At 36.6% G+C, this 16,903-nt stretch overlaps 1 long non-coding RNA gene across 3 annotated transcripts in view; it reads left to right on the top strand.

Annotated features, from left to right (window-relative positions):
* The window catches only part of LOC105604038 (uncharacterized), a 109,744-nt gene that overhangs the window by 28,087 nt on the left and 64,754 nt on the right, over positions 1-16,903 (top strand). For 2 of the 3 annotated variants that reach the window (XR_006057873.2, XR_009598450.1), the window contains exons 1-2: positions 3,807-3,896; positions 7,284-7,375. This is a non-coding gene — a long non-coding RNA (uncharacterized LOC105604038). Of the gene's footprint in view, positions 1-3,806; positions 3,897-7,283; positions 7,376-16,903 lie in introns of those variants that run through there. The other variant, XR_009598451.1, reaches the window with a different exon arrangement.

The raw sequence follows: 16,903 nt of genomic DNA, 5'->3' as shown, positions 1-16,903 counted from the left end.
AAAGTAACATGACAATTTCAATAAGCTCTCCCATAGTATGACAGCATGACACAATTTTTTAAAATCTCTCTCTTTAAAGAAAACCCTCATAGTATCACTATTTTAAAAGGGAATACTGGTAAATGAATGATAAAAGGAATTTTTAAATACCAGAGTGACTTCAAAAAATTTGGTGATGAATTTGAGATGGTTAAAATATAATTAAAAAAGAGTTATGGGAGTTATGCCAACAACTGCTTGGTGCCGAGTAGATATCCAAGACAAAAATGCAATGTAAGCAATGATTGATTAGTGTGGAAAGGCCTCATTTCTTTCATCTTTTTGGTTTTTGTGATAAACAATTTCTAGTTATCACAATGTATAAAGAAAGTTATGGGGACTTACATTGGATATGATGTCCTTAATTAAATAGCCGAGCCTCTAATTTCTCAGTTGACATAAATGAGGTTCAGGAAAATGAGGTGACTTCCCCAAGGTCACACAGGTAGAGACATGATTAGCGACCAGAATATCTGAGTTCCCCCTTTTGGTGCCATTTTTCTCAGACTCAATGACCTTTTAAAGATGCATCTGCAGACTCAAAACGCTGTGGATAAGACAGATTGATGTAGGCACAGGTAGGAATCAAGACAGGGATTAGCAAAGCCCTCAGAAAATATAACAGTATTTTACCCTCTTTACCCTCTTTGAGGGCTTCCCTGGTGGCTCAGAGGTTAAAGCATCTGCCTCCAATGCGGGAGACCCGGGTTTGATCCCTGGGTCAGGAAGATCCCCTGGAGAAGGAAATGGCAAGCCACTCCAGTATTCTTGCCTGGAGAATCCCATGGACGGAGAAGCCTAGCAGGTTACAGTCCACGGGGTTGCAAAGAGTCGGATACGACTGAGCGACTTCACCATACTTTACCTTACCTTACCCTCTTTGAAAGCACTAAATTTCAAATATTTAAGGCATTATGGCGTTCAACTAAAATATGCCTACAAGCCAGCCAGTTGCCTTTTTGATACTCTGGGGGTTTCATTTTTTAGCTGCTTAGGTAACTTATTGAAAGTGGGTTCACATAGTTATAAACAGAAATACAATTTCAATTAGAGGTTAGAAATAATTTTTGGCTGTGGAATAAATTGTAAATAAAAGAGCACTGAGTAGATGATGGTATACCTATCCCTGACAGGATTTCTTTCTTTCTCTGATAGCTTTGGGGGCATTTAGGACATCTGTTTATCTAGTCAATCAGGTCTATCTAGTCTGTGTCAATCAGAAATTTCAAGAGTTGATCACTTTGCTGTAGGGCTGTGTGGTCCCTGGCAGAGATGGAGAGCCTCCTGTTTTTCAGTGTTATAAAAAATAAAGCTTTAATGATAGAGAACCTGCCTATAGAAGGTACATAATGGCTCAGCATGTTTTGTTAGCTATTTTTATAAACTGAATTTCCTATGCAAATACGAATACCTTAGTCCAAAGTCCTATAATCAAAACCAACCCTCAATATGTTTAGTTTTCATGTCAAAGCTTTAGAATTTGTTCAAATCTATTTTCACTATGAGACATGTCCTTATTATAACATAAACCTTTGTGTCAATGTAAATTCAAAGCAGTGTTTCAGCGGTGCTTTTATTGATAGCATCTATTCACGCATAAGCAGAAAGGGAGAGAGAGGTATGATAAATGTTTAGTGAATTTATTGGTATTTTTAACTTCAAACAAGACTTTGGAGATGTGAAGTAGTAAGATAAGGAAATTAAAGAATGGACTTGGTTGGGGAGATGACAAGAACTAACAGGAAAAAACAGCAATAGATATATCTGAATCAGAAATGTCATATGTGTACCGTGATGTTATGGGCATTAATACAACTGAAAGAATACTTCATCTTGACAAAATCTGGGAAGGTTTTAGATAGGGGAAAAATTGGGGCTTAAAGGGGGAGGGTACCTTCAAAGGCATAACCATGGGAAGCCATTTGAGGTGTCAGGGATATGGGAAAAACATCTCTTTATCCAGAGCGTAATGAACCACTAGAGGCATAAGAAAGACATTTACAGGTCTGGGGACTTTTCAAACATTCTTTTGCTTGAAATAAACTTCAAGGTATTAATGTAATTCTTATCTTATTGACTCAGGAAACTGAGTGAGGCTCAAGGGATGTGAAAATATTTGTCTTGGAGTTCCAGGTCCAAGGCTAGTATTCTTTGCATGGAATGGACCTTTGTGTGAAATTGGGCTGGTAATTACCTTTGTTTTGATTGTCTCCTAGGCACCCTGCTGGTGATGAGGGATTCCCACCCTACTGTTCTGGGGGTGGCCAAGCATACCACCCTAACCACCAGACATATGAAATTGACAGAAGTTTAGCAGTCACATAAACTCTCAGCCCAGGAGAAGACTTTGACACCACACAGGGGCTTGCACTCAGGAACAGAATGAACAAAACAAGCAGGGGCTTTGGGAAACAGGCTGTCTAGTAGTAAGAAGGCGATGTGTCCCCTGGGTCCCATGGGAAGCTGTGATTGGCTACTCTGAATAATTCCAAAGGTTGGCAAAGAAGAGAAACCTGCTCTTCAGCAATGAGCAGGAACTGTTTTTGGTCCATTTGATAAGGGGTGTTCAGCTAGCAGACATTATACACAAGAACAGAGTGGGGACAGGAATTTGAAGTTAGGTTGTTTTGAGACTTTTCTGGTTTTGGATGTCAAGACAGAACATACTATTATTAATTGAAGGCTTTTTAAATCATACCTTTATGAGACTGTCAGCCATTTTATCTTTCTAAATTTTTCATATTCCTCAAAAAGAAGTATGTTTTGTGTGTGTGTGTGTGTGTGTGTGTGTGTGTGTGTGTATGTGTGTGTGTAAGGTAGGAAATCCTGACTATTTCCATGTGTCTTAGACTCCCTTTATATTCCTAGCACTTCTGTTCCTATCATTTTCTTGTTTATCTGCAGATGCTTTTTTCTTATGGACTACCCTCAAAGAAGGCAAACTCCATAAAGGCAAGGGACCTTTTCAGTCATTTTATTTATTTCTGTATTCCAGTGCTTATTATTGTCTCTGGCATATAATGGATGCTCAACGAATTCTGTCAAGAAGAACAAATAAGTATAGTTATAAATTGTAGATATTAAGATATTTTTATTTAATGCTGAACCTTTCCTCAGTCAGATTAATTACCAGATATGTGACACAGGTCTTTCCTGTACCAGCTTCTGTTTTTAAAATACTGTTGCTACCATTAAATAACATATTTTGGAAGAGGGGACACATTAATAAAAACACAGCTGTAATACTTAATGACAATATCTGTGAATACAAAAAAGCAGAGGGGTTTGAGGCCTTAAGGTGAAACTGTTCTCGAATAATCAGAAAGAAAGTCACAATTGTTTTTTTTCAATCCAGATAAAGGAAACCTTCAACTTCTCTTAGTTACATACTCCTGTTTTCTGTACTCTTAAAGACAGGGAATATCAGCAAAGATAATCTTAAATTTCTTTTGATGGAGTTTAAGATGAAGGATAAATTGCCAAATTTAGTTTCTTTTTAGTTCTTATGACTTTTGTCTGCATACTAAATGTTGTAGGAAATGAAAATGAAACAAACTAAATAATGAGACATATCTAACATATGTAGATACTTTTTGCTACCTGCTTAATTTATAACTGTCAGATATATTAGTGGATCATTCAGAATGGATCTTATGGGGTAGATGGATTGCTAAGTGCCTCCCTCCTTCCCAGAGAGTTAAAAATATTTTCCCCATCTGTCCCTGTGCACATTTCAGAGGTCTGTGTTTACAAATAGATTGTGGAATCTGAGATCCTGTTCAGTATAATTCCAATTCCTTTATGGCCCTTTTTATATCCTTTAGCAATACAGACTAGTACAGAACCATCACCAAAAGGTAGGTTTATGTCCTCATATGTATCCCTGGTTTCCCCTGTTTGAAAATTTAAGCAGGAAATTTATAGGATTTAAGTCAAAGTGCTCTATTGGGAGTCTTAACAGTCTTTATGGTGTGATAGAAACATATTGAGGCTGTGTTCCTTCTGTTTGAAGGCGGTCTTGGGATTTTACTGTTTTATAAATTAAAGAAAGGGATTGATATCATAAATTTATCCTAGAATTCAGTAAAGGTGAGAGTGATTGCTAAAGAAGAGACAACAGTGTAAAAGAGGCTTGTATATTATTTTGCAATATAGGCTGGGTTTTTTTTCCCCCTGGGTTAAAAATAGATTGAATAGGTTGGTGCCAACTTCATTAATGTTTATTGAGGAGGGGTTATGTTCCTAATTGGATATGAATCCATTTATTTTATAAGTCTTAAGTATGGCCTTTATGAAGGAGTATACATTTAAAATCTTTAAAATAGTAGTGATATAAAGAATAGGAAGCTTTGTTTATTTTCCTGTGTTTTGGATCTGTTTTGTTTTTCTTTTGACTGAATTTTTGTTGTCATTGCTTTTAGGTAAGAAGGAAGTCATGCAGGTAAACCAGAGAGGGAGTCGTTGCTGGGGGAGAGGGTGCTGAAGCCGTTAAATTGATCCTATGCTTTTCAAAGACTGATATATCCTTGACTTATTTCTTTAATACTGTTTTACATGTCAGGAGTCAAAATTTGAGATGACATTTTAGTGCTGTCATTCTCTGCTTCTCTTTCCCTTCTCAACCACCTCTTCTTTCTTCTGCTTATTTATATATTTATTTTAATCATGTACCCTAGTGACTGCTAATGCATAGAAACTACTTTTGAGATTATTAAATTAAACTTCCTAAAACTTTATTTGCTTTTGTCCTTTACCCGTAAAATAAATATTAATACCTTGATTTCCTTATAGATGGCTGCTTTACATATAAATTATTTATACTATTCAGTTTTTGTATATTTTTCTTTTGAAACCAAAATTAAATAGTAACTTTTTCCTTCAGGGTTAATTTTGGGGCTATGTGGTTTTCCTCTCCACAATTATTCTTTTATGCCCTCTAATGGCAGCCTGAGGAAACTCCTATTGGACACAATTTTAAGAAAATAAACTTACAAAAATAAATAAGAGATCACTCAAAGATTTTAATATAAATAACTTTCACACACCAGGCATTCTTGCTGTGGGAAAAAGACCATATGTTCATTTATGAAACTTTGGAAAATGGATCTTCTAGTTGATTAGCCAGAGTTTCTAAGGAATTTCTTTATTTGGATGATTATTTTTAAAACTCTATTTCCAGTTGCAGTTAAAATTCTTATGTGAGTCTATTAAGGTAATAGATATTTTCCCAAAGTGTTTATTTGCTTTGGAATTAGGAAATATATAGGTTTGCATATTCATGCATAGATACCTACACTATCTTTACAAACTGGCTTTGTGTTTATATTAGGTAGGAATGGGGATGAGGACGGAGAAGCCAATGGCACCCCACTCCAGTACTCTTGCCTGGAAAATCCCATGGACGGAGGAGCCTGGTAGACTGCAGCCCATGGAGTCGCTAAGAGTCGGGCATGACTGAGCAACTTCACTTTCACTTTTCACTTTCATGCATTGGAGAAGGAAATGGCAACCCACTCCAGTGTTCTTGCCTGGAGAATCCCAGATACGGTGGGCCCCCATCTATGGGGTCACACAGAGTCGGACACGACTGAAGCGACTTAGCAGCAGCAGCAGCAGGGGATGAGGAATGGGAAAATTCAAACATTTCTTTGAAGGCTTATGGCATTTCCTTCAATGCCATTACAGAATAAATCTGGACTATAGTAACAAAATACCATCTCTTTTTACATTTTTAGCCATATATGTTTAGAGAATACCTGACGGAGTAGGCCTGAGTCTCAAACATCAATTGGTTGGAAAATGAACTTTTCCTCTGAGCGTGTCTTGCTTTATGACACTTTGTTGCTTGTGCCAAAATAATTGCACTCGATTCTCAAAATTCTGCTAGAAGTTTTGCTTGCCTATAGTGTTAACTTGGAATAATACTCATAAACATTGATATAACTAGACATTTTAAGCATATACTCTAAAATGATATATTCATAAAATTTGTCTCCTCATAAAATTTAAAAGTTCTATGATATGATATTCTACCAAATATTAGAGTATTCTCTAGAATTATGTATAGATATAAAATAGGCTGAATACGTAAAAGTTCTTTGAGCCAGGGTCTGTAATGCTGATTATAACAGCTTCTGTTCATAGAACCCTTGCAAGGTGCTAGGATCTCTATAGCTCACTTCTAGTCTTCACCTCAGTTCTACAAAAAGAAGTCATGGTTCTCATTTAGACTCATGAGAAAATTGAGGCTAAAAGAGTTGGAATCACTTGTACAGTGTCACAGTGATATCAAGAGGCAGACCTAGGTTTCTGACTCAATTGGTATCTTTGTGAAAAGGTTGTACAAGGGGCCAGAATAGAGACTTCAGTTTGATTTTTTATTTTCCCTCTACTGCGCTTCATGAATTTTGAATGACCTTCATCTTCACCTTTAAATGTGTACTTGTATTTGGAATAATAGACAAGTGCTGCAGTAGAGTTTAATGAATCAGTGCTTTGCTCTTTCGCAGAGGTTCAATTTGGTCTAAGCTGCTTCCTAAATGTGAGACATCCCGTGAATTAAGTAATTTCTTTCCTTTCCATCTATTGAAAAAGGTAGTAGCAACACTATACTATAGACATGTAGTGTCAGGAAAGTTAATTCCAGGGAGAAGCAAGAGGGTGGTTATTGAAAGGGGCCCACAGTTCGCTTCTGGAGTGCCGCTGCTAATTGATGACCTGGGTCACAGATACAAGAGATGTGATGATTCATTGATCTGTTCATTTCAGTTGTAAAAAAAAACAAAACAAAACATAGAATAATAGTAGCCATGTCAACAGGAGCTTTGTGAGGATTAAATAAGATATAAGAAGCTCATAAAACTCTTTATAAATGACAACTATCACTTTTATTGATATGTTTGAATTCTGCTATCTTATTTTAAGAATTATTAATCTTTAAAAGTAGGTAATAAAAGCTTAGTTTATATGAATATGATTGTCTAGGTATCTCTTTAGAGCTGTAGTCATTGCCATTAGGCAACATTTTATTTTATTTCACCTTTGGATAAGTGAAAATACAAAAGAAAATTTTGTTCTTTGTTAAGAAGCAAAGTTCAAGGTTCTTATTTTGACTCACAACATTTATTTTAGTATTATTATTTTCAAAATGTAAAATCCCAATAAGCCACTGCTCAACTAATGATATTATTTAATGCAACTGAATCTTTGGGCCTAAAATGAAGTTTCTTTACATACAACTCTAGGTTTCTTACTGGTTTGGAACATAGGGAAGAATGGAAGTGTTTGATGAAATTGGGCAGAGAAATCCTGACTGAGGAAGTTGGAGGAGTGCCAGGTATGTACATTACAGAGCACTTTAACTGTGTCATCGTACTAGAAACAACAACAATGCCTGTTGGAAAGGTAAGGTTTTTTAATCACCCCATTTTGTAGATGAGAATCCAAGATGTAACAGTAGCTAAATAGCTTATCAATCACACAGCTAATAAAAGACACAGCTAGATGTTTACTACCAGAGCCGATCACAAATGGCCTTCCAATGTCCTTCTTACTGCTCCATGAAGCCTTTTCTATTTTAAAAGTGGCACTAGTGGTAAAGAACCCGCCAGACAGTGCAGGAGACTTGAGAGGTGTGAGTTTGATCCTTGGGTCAGGAAGATCCCCTGGAAAATGCAACTCACTCCAGTATTCTTGCCTGGAGAATCCCATGGACAGAGGAACCTGGCAGGCTACAATCCATGGGGTCACAAAGAGTCAGACATGCCTGAAGCCCCTTAGCAGCAGCAGCAACTCACAACTGGCCTGACATAGAGAAGACACTGAATATTACTTCAACAAAGCTCATTGGAAGGAACCAAGGAAGAATACCGAAAATGAAACTTTCTAATATTTAAAACACAGCTAACCTTCTTTCCACACACTAGCTTCCTGAAGAATCATTCCTTTGAAAGAACTATCTTATTAACAGTCATTGTGTGACAGAGAATTAACAAGTTGCATAGTGAATTTTTTTTTTCTGGATTCCAGGGGTACCCGAATGATAATGCTATTATTATAAGCAGGGTTGCATGTTGCTTTATGGTATGTTATCATATTATTGCTCCCCTAATTTGAATAAATTACATTTCTCTTCATTTTATATCTGAAAAGAGGAGTAGTGGATCACTTACTGCCATCCCTTCTAAGTATGCAGCTGTCTTATTGATTCCTCCTGGAGGAACTTGCTGACTTCAATAGGTGATCTAAGAATAAAGGAATTTAGCTGTTCATAGTCCTCAAGGGCAGAGAAGTACATGTCTTCTTTATCCTCCAGCCATGCAGACCTCTACACATTTTTCATAATGCATCTGGTTTCTCCATTTGAGACTTTCTCTTATCTCCAAATACCTTGTAGCACTTCTCCTTTGGGACTGCAGTTTGCTGCCTCAGCAAGTTAACTGTAAAACTTAAAACTTTTATGTTTAATGGTGTGAGGCCACTTGGGTCTTTCTCCTAAGTGATGAATATCATAAAACATGGCATTTTCCTAGTTTCTGGTACTCGCTAATGGTTTTGGATTAGAGTAGAAAATAAGTCTTAAAAAAGTCCAGATTTTAGAATATAAGATTCTACCTGTTATTGGAAACTTAAAGAAATGAGCTCATTCTAAAACCCTGGTTTTAGAAACATCATTATTAGCTTGGTGGTGTGGGATAAGGAGGGGCTTAATTAATCATGGTGGAATACAAAGAACAATAAATGTGGAGTAAGAGGTGCTAGTTTCCAGTCCTAGTCCTGCCATTTGATAGCTTTGGAAAGTTACTTGCCCCTCCAACTCTTAGCTTCATTTATAAGTGTGTAAGTGTCTGCTGTGTCTGACTCTTTGCAACCCCACAGACTGTGGCCTGCCAGGCTCCTCTATCCATGAAATTCTCAAGGCAAGAATGCTAGAGTGGGTAGCCACTGCCTTCTCCAGGGGATCTTCCTGACCCAGAGATCAAACCCAGGTCTCCAGCATTGCAGGTGGATTCTTTGCCATCTGAAAGAAGGGAAAGCCCCAACTTCATTTATAAAATGGCACAAATAATTTATCTCACAGGTTCTCATGGTGGTCTCACAAAGTCGTATTTAGAAACAATTTACATATCACTTTTCTATAAAAGTATGAAGTATTGCTATTTTTTTTCAGATAACCATATACATATATCTTATTTTTAGAAATCCAAGTAGCTTTACTATTCATGTTTACCAAGAGTTTAGAAAGGTGTACCAAACCCAGTTAAATGAGTATCATGGTGTTAATATTCAGGAGAGTTTCCCAGTTTCCATGTTTTGAATAATTTTAATGTTTTGCTCTGGCCTTCAGGCAGGTCTTAGGGTAGCCAGAAACCTGAGAAACCACATACAATTACTCGTGTGCTGTACACATTCTATAATTTTCTGTATATACTATGTTATGGGAATGTTGGGAGACCCTACCAGGATGATTAAAAATCAAAGAACATATATCTCTTGTTTCTTTGAAGGATATAATCTGATAGAGCAGCATAGTGGGACTTCTCAGGTGGTGCTAGTGGTAAAGAACCTAATTGCCAGTGGCAATGCAGGAGACGTAAGGGACGGGTTTGTTCCCTGGGTTGGGAAGATCCCACTCCAGTATTCTGGCTTAGAAAATCTCACAGACAGAGGAGCCTGGTGGGCTATAGTCCATAGGGTCGCAAAGAGTTGGACATGCTGAAGCGACTTAACATGCAGAGCAGCATAGTAGATGGTTCAGATGACAAGAGCAATTACAAAGCACAGTATTGAGTTTAAAAAGCTAAAGTACTGTTTGGATATCATTGTAATGGGGAATATTTGAATCAGTGGAATGAAATGAATTAGGTATTCAGCTTCTAAGTAGATCTTGGACATGAATTGCATACAGAAGGAGATGCCTCACACCCAGAATTTTGGAAGAGTGAAGAAAAGATGCAGAGGATAAGAAGATAATGCTGATTATACTGCTGTTTTAAATAGAAACCAAGTTAGGCTGCCAGGAGAGAGAGAGAGAGTGTGTGTGTGTGTGTGTGTGTGTGTGTGTGTGTGTGTGTGTGTTGTATGTATGTTATGCTCAGTCGTGTCTGACTACTGAAATTCATGGATTGTAGCCTTCCAGGATCCTCTGTCCATGAGATTCTTCAGGCAAGAATACTGGAGTGGGTTGCCATTTCCTCCTCCAGGGGATCTTCCGGACCCAGGAATCTCAGGGCTAAAGAGTTGCATTATGAACATTTGAACGATAGCCATGACTGTTATACTTAAGAGTTTGGATTTACTACCTGTATTAATTTCCTGTTACTGCTGAAACAAATTTCATAGCTTAAAACTATTTATATACATTTTAGTTTTGGAGGTCTGTAGTCTAAATAGGTTGACTAGATTGCTTTCCTTCTGGAGGCTCAAGGGGAGAATCCATTTCTTTGCTTTTAAGGCTTCTAGATGCCACTTGAATTCTTGGACTCATGATGCTTTTGTGTGGCACTGAGGCCTCTGCTTATGTCATCACATTTCTGTCTCTCTGGTTACAGCCCTCTTGGGTGATTACATTGGGTCCACACAGATAATCTAGGACAACTTCCCAGTCCCCAAATCTGTAACTGAGTCACATTGCAAAGTCCCTTTTATCATTTAAAGTAACATATTTGCAGGTTCTGGGGACTAGAATGTGGACATATTTGGGAGAGGATATTATTTACTCTATCACACCAGTATAGTTGATGTGTAGTGATAGGTCTTGAATAGGTGATTTTTATTTCTCATATATAATATTGTATTTGTCTATAGTTGTGTGTGTATGTGTATAAGTAATGACTTACATGCATATGCCCAAGCATATGTCTTCAAAAAAAGTGTTTTACATCTAACCAGATATACTATAAATTATGTGAATACTTGAATTGTATGAATGGATTATATCAGTTTTCTTTTCCACAATGTTTATTCTCTACTGAAATGTCTGGCACATATTAGATTACCAGTGCTTCAGTGAAGTGATACTGAGTCAGTAATTAGCCTCTCTATGGCAAGAAAAATGGTATTTATCAACCAGCTAGAGTAAGTCCATTCTATCATATGGATGATTTAGATGCATTATTTCAGGGAATAAAAATCTGTGTAGACAGCAAAGACGGTGGATAGATGACTGTGACAGATGAAGCTCACCATTTTGCCCTCGGTCTCATACCTTATCACACTGTGATGTTATCATTGATTTACTTGACAGCTTAGCACATCTAAACTGCAAGCAACTTAAATTAGCTCTTCCTCCTCCTCCTCTTTCCCCTCCTTCCTTTCACCCTTCTCCATCTTCCACGTTTGGTGCATAATGTAATTCTTAAGACCATAGTAGATTCCTTATATAGCTTTTCTATAGGTCAGTGACCAATTATAAGATATAGTGATGAAAAAGTCCCATTTATATTAGCAAAAACATCTGCAAATAAACTTTGTATCTAAAATAAACCTTTAAAGCCTATAAAAGATGAAGAAGTTCCTGCTTAAGAAGTTTCAATAAAATTAAAACTCTAGCCGTAACTAAATTAATGTACAAATTTAAGGCATTTCCAAGCAAAATTTCAAGGGGTTATCTTTGTAATTTGACAAAATGGTTGAAATGTGTATATGAGAGAATAAATATATGAAGGAACCAATTTTATAAAAATTAAGAGGGATACTTGTATTACCAGACATTAATAAGTAATATAATGATATTAACCAAATAAAATAAAGATAGGACAGAAAGAATCCTAAAATAAATGTGTGTGAATACATATAATATTATGTTGTAGAATTTCAAATTAGGCTAAATCATTCAGAAAATAGTTTTGTGACAGCTGGCTAATTATACAGGACAAAAATTAGATCCCTAACTCCCACCATAAGAAAAACTGCAGATTACCATATTTTGGATATTAAAACACCAGAACTAGTGAATAAATATATCTTGTAGTGGGAAAAGCACTTGCAAACAGGCTATTTTTACAGAGAATCATATTGTAAAAGAGTAATAGGTCTGATTATGGAACAGGGCCAGACAAATGTGATTACTTTGAGATTCTGTTTAGTTTAGGCAACCCAGCTTTACAAGATCATCAAAGAGGAGCTTGTAATTTTTTCAGCCCAATTTAATCTGCCATCCCTTTTTAGAGGAGTTGCATATTTTTCTTTGGAAAGAGTCAATGGTATAATAAACTAGAGAGCAAGAGAGTGCATACACTGAGAGCTGGGGAAGTGCTTAAATGGTAGAGGAGGAAAGAAGTGGGGAAGGGAGAGAGAATTGAAAAGAGGGGGTGGGAGGAAGGGGAGGGGAGAAGGAAAGGAAAGCTCAAGGTCAAAGATCTTGACTGTAGAAAAGTTTGTTTTGGAAGGTTTATAGAGTATGCCACTAAGACAGCTGCCATGTTTGAATTAGACTGGGCAAAAGAACTAACTCCAGGCTATGATATATGGGGTGACAACCCATTCAGAGCTGCATGCTTTAGTGCAGGGGTGCAAATACCTCAATATATGTATTATCTCCAGTGTGTGGAAGAGAAAGATGAGTTTGGAATCAAGTGTCACCCTTGGTACCCCTCACTTTACTTCCACCATCATCCAAATGACTTAATTTCCTAGCCATCTATATTTGAAATATTCCCTTTCACACAGCTCTTGATATTCACTTCAAACACTTTTCAGTTGCATGGAAATGTCACGGTAGAGCGGAATGACTTGCTCACAGATCCATATTATTTCGGAGATGGCCCTACAGGTAAATTCTTCCTCTTAGGTAGAATGAACCACAGATGGAGTCATGTAAGTCCTAGAGGGGCTTACTAAACTGGTGAGTTCACCAGAGTCTGCTATTTCTTTTGAAACTGTATGAACATGATATACCAAATGAAAGCCAAAGACCGAAGTCTCATCTCAATGGAATCTGTGGTTTTAGACTCATGAAACTTATTTAGGTGAAACTTGGGTTTCCCACAGCTGTGCCTGAAACTTCCCATGGCAAGGAAGTTACATCATTGCAGACAGCTTAGCAAACACATCTACTTAATTTATTACTATGTTCAGCTCTGTCAGCAGAGAAAAGAATTAACATAAACCTATTATACCACTGTAATATGATAATAAATCAAAACATTCATTTTAAAGGCTGATTTTAGAAACATAGATAGAATATAAATGTGGGATGATTCTACATTTAACAAATATTTAAAGGGAGGAATACTGAGAAAGTACATTCTTTACAAAATGATTCCTTATTTATGGCCACTACTAGAATAACAGCAGTATCATCCTATCATGGCTCATTTATAGAAAAATTTTATAAATTTTAGCATTATAATTTGAAACATTATGAAATTAAATAGCAAAAATGTTTCTGATGCAAAGTTTATAGAAAAGCAAACTTTTCTGTTAAAGCATGTGCTGGTAGAGAAGGGTGATAATAAAGTGAATGTTAAACAGAATTAGAGTAAAATCAGTGAGTTTAAGAATTGATCAGTTCAGATCAGTCACTCAGTCATGTCCGACTCTTTGAGACCCCATGAATTTCCACATGCCAGGCCTCCCTGTCCATCATCAACTGCCGGAGTTTACTCAAACTCATGTCCATTGAGTCAGTGAGGCCATCCAGCCATCTCATCCTCTGTCATCCCCTTCTCTCCTGCCCCCAATCCCTCCCAGCATCAGGGTCTTTTCCAGTGAGTCAACTCTTCGCATGAGGTAGCCAAAGTACTGGAGTTTCAGGTTCAGCATCAGTCCTTCCAATGAACACCCGGGACTGATCTCCTTTAGAATGGACTGGTTGGATCTCCTTGCAGTCCAAGGGACTCTCAAGAGTCTTCTCCAACACCACAGTTCAAAAGCATCAATTCTTCAGCACTCAGCTTTCTTCACAGTCCAACTCTCACATCCATACATGACCACTGGAAAACCATAGCCTTGACTAGATGGACCTTTGTTGGCAAAGTAATGTCTCTGCTTTTGAATATGCTATCTAGGTTGGTCATAACTTTCCTTCCAAGAAGTAAGCGTCTTTTAATTTCATGGCTGCAATGATTTTGGAGCCCCCCAAAATAAAGCCTGCCACTGTTCTCACTGTTTCCCTATCTATTTCCCATGAAGTGATGGGTCCAGATGCCATGATCTTCGTTTTCTGAATGTTGAGCTTTAAGCCAACTTTTTCACTCTCCTCTTTCACTTTCATCAAGAGGCTTTCTAGTTCCTCTTCACTTTTTGCCATAAGGGTGGTGTCATCTGCATATCTCAGGTTATTGGTATTTCTTCTGGAAATCTTGATTCCAGCTTGTGCTTCTTCCAGCCCAGTATTTCTCATAATGTACTCTGCGTAAAAGTTAAATAAGCAGGGTGACAATATACAGCCTTGACATACTCCTTTTCCTATTTGGAACAAGTCTGTTGTTCCATGTCCAGTTCTATCTGTTGCTTCCTGACCTGCATACAGGTTTCTCAAGGGACAGGTCAGGTGGTCTGGTATTCCCATCTCTTTCAGAATTTTCTACAGTTCATTGTGACCCACACAGTCAAAGGCTTTGGCATAGTCAATAAAGCAGAAATAGATGTTTTCTGGAACTCTCTTGCTCTTTTGATTGATAGTACTATTGTTTAATAGCATATTAGAGATTTGGTTTTAGTTGTAGTTGTGATATTTGATGTAAATATCATTTTTGGGGTTACTTCAATCACTGGAACTAATAGATTAATTATTAAAAATAGGCTTTAGTCTTAGACATTTTAAAATTGCCACATGATGTCACAGAATTGAATTTTGAACAAATCACTTCACCTTCATGAACCTCATTTTTCACTTTTATTGAATAAGGGTGTGGACTAGTTCACCTGTGAGTTTCTTCTCAGTTATAAACTTGTATAATTCCAAATGTCTTTGAGGACACAGAGCACATTGTACATCCTGGCTTTGCTGTAACCAAGCAAGAAACTCAAAGCAAAACAGAAGTTCAGAGTTTCTGAGGATATTTATGTTGTGTGGTTCATTGAATGGGATTTCTACTACTATATTGCATTCTAAGGGACATCTTTTGAAACACATTTTAACATTTATGAAATTGGGATTAGTTTTACATGTGATGGAAAGCCATAGTTCAACCTTTGAGAGGATTTTTCCTTACAGTTACATAAAATAGGGACTTAATTTATTCTTTGTGGAGTCTTAGAGTTGATGAAATTTAGAATATGTCAGGTGGAATGCTGTGTGCCGAGAATAACTGGTGCCTATAATGGATAAAGATTCCATTCTAAACACATAACCACATGAAGTGTTAAAACTGCAACAGTGTTGTATATACCCTGAGATCACGTCACCACAATGTATCCTCATTTACCACCAGCCTCACATCAACCCTTCTTCACTTAGAATGTTCCCTCCAAATAAATTTCTGCTGAATTGTATATACTTCCAGACAATAGGATAATTTTAATGTACTATTTCTAGAATAAAATATATATTGATGAGATACTCATGTGGCCTGAATGAGAAAACAATTGGGAGCACTTTGTTTCTAAGAATATTTGCTAACAATTAAATGCCATTTGTCCTGCTTCTGCCCCCAATTTATTGTTCATTTCATGGATCAATTTAATCCTCATCTGATCCTTTAAAAATGTTCACAATTTATGGTATTCATTGTTTCAATCTATAAGTAGTTATCACTTTACAACGTTTTTCTAACTTTTCAAAAATAATTTTGATTTCATGGTATTTCACTCTGGACTTGTATTCATAAATGAAGCTAGTAGCAGAATTATCCTTTTCCTTGGGAACCATAGCAAAGCATGAGTTCCATAGTTGCTTTCATTCAACAGATATATTTTGAGGGCCTACTATATACTAGTTTCCTATTAGTACTGCATAAAGCAGACAGAATTTAGGTTTTATTAGACAGAATAAGGTTTTATTAAGCGGAAGATAGCGTAATTAACTATTCCCACGTTGTTAGGCATTTCTCCATAAGGAAATCTCTCTGATATCTACTTTCCTTCCTTCCTTTTTTCCTTCCTCCCTCTCTTTCTTCTTTCATTCTTCCCTTCTTTCCTTTATATTAATTCTGTAGGATAAATTACCAAAGATAGAATTGATTCTCAAAGATGTGAACAGTTTTTTGGGGGGATAAGTGGGCTCTTAATTTACAGTTATACATTTTAGTGTTTTGATATAAAATGACTATTTGCTCAAACAAAATGATAAAAATTATGCTACTGTTTGGCTGGTAAGATTTAAGATTGAGCTACGAATATATTTTAATTATACATGGGCTCTGTATAAATAATTTGTTTGAATTATATTATATTAACTTGTGAATAAGCACTCCCAATTAAAAACATAGCTTTAGTTTTTAAAGAGTTAAAGGACATGGGGTTTAACTATTGAATACCTAGAACTAATAAGATAAAATGATCAAATGAGAATGTAACATGACTTTTAGAAATGCTACTTAACCAAAGTCAGCAGCATTATGGAGAATGGAGAAATGTTCACTGCCAAGGAAACTTAAACTTTGAACAAGCCCTGGAAAACATTCTCTTGGAACTGATCCTAATTTTGCAAAGGGATGTAACAGATGATCTAAGAAGTCCTTTATTTTCGGGACACTATAAGAAAATGATAATTCATTTTTCCATTGTAGTACATAGGGATTTAGAAATATTACTCATACCCATCACCTGTTCATTGATGAAAGATTAAAATCCTTATAAACATGCACATGTATGTGAACATCATACATTCCTTATTAACTGTTTCTGATGTGAGCATCCCTTTCTGGTATAACTACCTGCAGAGCTTTATGGACATTCTTTCTAGTCATTCCCATGGGGT

Source organism: Ovis aries, chromosome 24, assembly GCF_016772045.2.
Source record: "Ovis aries strain OAR_USU_Benz2616 breed Rambouillet chromosome 24, ARS-UI_Ramb_v3.0, whole genome shotgun sequence".
NCBI classification, from domain to species: domain Eukaryota; kingdom Metazoa; phylum Chordata; class Mammalia; order Artiodactyla; family Bovidae; genus Ovis; species Ovis aries.
This window is presented reverse-complemented; position numbering and strand designations above follow the sequence as displayed.